This window comes from Egretta garzetta, unplaced genomic scaffold (genome assembly GCF_000687185.1).
Source record: "Egretta garzetta isolate BGI_Z169 unplaced genomic scaffold, ASM68718v1 scaffold75, whole genome shotgun sequence".
Lineage (NCBI taxonomy): Eukaryota > Metazoa > Chordata > Aves > Pelecaniformes > Ardeidae > Egretta > Egretta garzetta.
Window position 1 is genome coordinate 1,008,662 of NW_009259589.1, and position 3,949 is coordinate 1,012,610.

Sequence of the window (3,949 nt, forward strand, 5' to 3'; positions counted from 1 at the left end):
ACAGGTCAGAAAATCTCCGGCATGTCCCAGCCACGGGGGTCAGAGCTGGAGGCTGTGGCTGCCTAGGGGCTCCACGTAGGCAGCAGCTCAGGACCCCTGCTCCTTGCCCGCGCCCTCCATCTTGCCTCCGCCCCGCTGCTTGGCGTCTGGGGGAGCTGGGACCACCTCCTCTGGCACATAGCCTGGGCACGGTAGGAAAGTGGCCCTGTTGCTGCTTGCTTGGTGGCCACCCAGCTGCTCAGGAGGTGGTCCCCTGCCCTGTGGCAGCTGTGCCGGGGAGCAGGCACTCACCCCTCCAGGGCTAGGGCTGTGTGCTCAGGGCTCCCTGAGGCATGCTGAGCCCCCAGCCTGGCCGGGACGTGTCCCGACCCCCCTCCTCGCCTGCCTGGCAGAGGGTCTTATGCTCCAGCCTGCCTGGGCGGCAGCATCCCCGTCCCCTCGGTGCAGCCTTGCGGCCGACGGCTGCGGGAAGGGCTCTCTGGAGCAGGGAAAGGAAAGGAAAGGGGCCAAGGGGCCCCGGCTGGCGGCAGCGGTGGAGCCAAATCCTGTTTCCCATGCGGCGTTTCCTGCTCTCCACCCATTGTTTGGAGACAGGCCTGACTCCAGGAGCCGGCGGAGCTGCCCCACACAGGCTCTCCCTCGGCGAGCGGTGTGCAGCGATGCTGAGGCCGTACACACCTCATGACACCTCGGCCTCCCGCTGCCACAAGCTGGGGCGCTGAGGCATGGCCCCACCTGGGCTCCGTGTTGTGCCAGGGTCCAACTCACGCCTGCAGCAGCCCATTGTGGGGCCAGTGTCCGGATTGAAAGGGGCTGAGCGGGAGCACAGGGCAGGGTGATGAAATCCAGCCAGTCCGCGTGGGAAGATGGCCACTGCCAGGAGGACAAAACCCTCCACAGAATCATAGACTCGTCTAGGTTGGGAAAGACCTTTAAGATCCATGTTGCAGTAAACATGTCTGGGAGGAAGTGGAAAGCAGGGAAAGCCTGGCTTTCCCTGAGCACTTTCCCATGCATGGCGCTGGCACGGGCCCCAGCACGGGCACCACTGGCACGGGCATGGCACAGCATGGCCCTGCCGCCCCCCAGCCCCAGGGGATCGCACACCCAGCCCTCCTGTGAGGCTGCCCCGGCCTCCGGCGGGCGCTGGGCTCTTCACCTGGCAAATGAAAGGCACTCCTAGGAAATCACCGTAAGCTTCACCCGCTAAACCTCACGCTGCTTCACAAACTGAGCTGTTCCCACGTGAAAGCCAGGGCTGCCAGGGAGAGAGCCTCATGTTTTGGTGTGTCCTGAGCCCATGCTGTATCCGGCCAAAAATCTAAAGCACACATGGAGAGGAAGGGGAAATCCATTCATCACTTCCGACTATTTACAGTGCGCTCCGGGGCCGCGCGGTGCCCGTGGCATGCCGAGGGAGGGATGGCAGGGGGTCCCCAAGCGCAGCCACCCAGCCACCCCACAACAGGAGGGATGGAGAGGTGCCCAAAAAGATGGACACTAGGTACAGATGCCCCCAGTTGCCTGGAAAACTAAACACAGTGCTTTGCCATGGACTGTGCATAAATGAGGGGCTCTGGTTTTAGGAGACCCCCGGGGCACCTGAGGCACAACCATGATGCAAATGCAGAGCATGAGGCCGCCCCACAGCGGGATGCAGAGGGGCTGAGGGGCCAAAGCTGGTCCCTCCTGCTGTTGGTGCCCTCCTGGGGAACCCCACACCCCCATTTCCCTGGCCAACCCCAAGATCATTTGCAAGCACGCTGGGTCAGGGACTCACCTGCGCACTCGGCACAGCCGCAGGAAGGGGATGGATACCCGAGTAGGTAAATAAATGGCTTCTTCCTCTGGTTCACTGGCTGTAGAGGCCAGTCACGCTCAGAACCATAATTGCCATCGTGCCGCTGCATGCTTACGCGTGCTGCACCTGGGGAAGCAGCTCGTTCTGTGCTCCTCCGGCAGCACACAGGGCTGTGGGTTACGATGCACTGGTGAAATGTCCTCCGACAGAAGGTCCCATTTGAGGTCAGGAGTATTTACACAAAATAAACATGCTTTATGGGAATGCTTTGCAACCGCGGGCTCTGCGGTGTGCTCCTCCAGGGAGCAGAGCATGGATCCTCTTACTGCCCAGGGGGAACCGGGGCATTGCTTTGCTCTTTTGGGGAATGGGAGCCATTCGGGGTCAGCTCTCTGCACCAGGTGATGGCCAGGAGATCTCAGGGATCCATCGAGGGATCTGACCCAAGCTGATTTGTCCCCTTGCATTTTTTTCTAGGACACCTGGATAAGAGGTGTCTACCTGTGCAGATCCATCGGGTTGGAGGTGGGGTAGGAAATCTCTTTGGGAGGTTTTGTGGCCCCAACCAGGACCCTACAGCTCCAGTTTAACCTTATGTATCTCCAGAGGAGGAACCAGGGAGCTGGGTGCAGCCGAGCCCAGACAAAGCACCTCGCCATGCTTGCTCCCCTGTAATATAGAAAGCTCCAGCTGCCCAGCCCACAGCACACTGAAAGCACCTGAATTTCTGCTGAATTCACAGACCTCAAGTTTTTTGCTGAATCACGACAGACTAAAAAAAAAAAAACAAACAAGAGTGACAAAAATACCCCTTTTTGTTATCATTTGCACATTCTAATGCACGGCACTGCATGCCAGAAACCATAACACACCGATACATTTCCTGATAGGAAACGCGAACGCCCTGCGAGGCTGCCTCAGCAACATTTTCTAGCCTTGTCTCCTGGCTCTTTGTTTTGTTTTACGTGCACGGCGGGTCCTGGGGAGGCCCTGCAAAGCCAGGTGAAGGGCTGCTGCGGCCAGGCATGAGCAGCCTGGAAATGTGGTGGCCGAGCATCCCCAGCTCGCCCGGTCGCATTGGCAGGGATACTGGGGAGCAGGCGGCTGCCTGGCTGCGCGGGTGTCCACCACGTGCTCACAGGATCAAGGGTGGGCTGCTGGGAAGCCTTTTCCCTGAGGAAAGGGTGGGACGCGTGGCTGTGGAGTAGCTCCTTGGCAGCTGGGGGAAGCGGGGCCGCCCTGTCCCGCCTGCTGCTGGGGTGGAAACTGCAGAGCCGCAGCGCTCTTGCTGGCAGGCGGCTTCCTGCTGTGGAGCGGGAGCAGGAGCGGGGAGCGGGGAAGAGATCTCGGGGCTCCCTCCTGCTCCAGAGGCAAAGCCGGGAGTGGGCACTGCCCACCTCCCTGCCCAGGCCGTGGCTCTGCCAGCCCTTGCTGGCTCAGCCACCCTGGCACCCATGGCCATGGGTGCATGACCCGCTCAACCACATGCCAGTAACCACCAGCACGATGCTGCTTGGACACCATTTCCCAGATTTTCACTGATTCCACGGCAGGGCTGACAAGGAGCACTGTGATGAGCAGCGGGGCTGTGCAAGGGGTGCCGGAGGCCGTGGGGCTCCCCTGTCCTCTGGGACCTTCATAGGAGCCCCGGGTGCATCTCAGGGAAGTCACATTTCTGTTAGCGACTCCCTGATGCCGGAAAGCCAACACCGCTGCGCCACTGCAGGGCCCAGGGACCTGCCTGTTGGCTGCATGTTTTAAACACTTTTCCACCTGAATCCAAATGAGACTTTTATTTTCCTGTAGGAAAATTTCCTGCCACCTCAGCCCCAGCTTCTTCAGCCAGGACTTGCTGGGTGCCCTTGCCCTTGCCCTGAGCGTGTGGGGCTGAGGCTCAGCTCCAGGGCTGGACTCGGGCTGCTCACCTCCATCACGGCCGTATCGGGGAGGGTGCCACAGAGGTGCCCCCCTCCTCCTCTGGCCTCCCACACACCTCCCAGTGCTCCACTCCCAGCGAGGCAGCCCCCACGGCACCCCAGGGTCCACCAGGCAGATGCTGGCAGTCCCCCGGTGGGTCCCCCGTCATGGGAGGCGGTGGGTGGGAGGTGGCGGGGCGCGGTGGTTAATGTGTAACCGCTGCCGCCACCT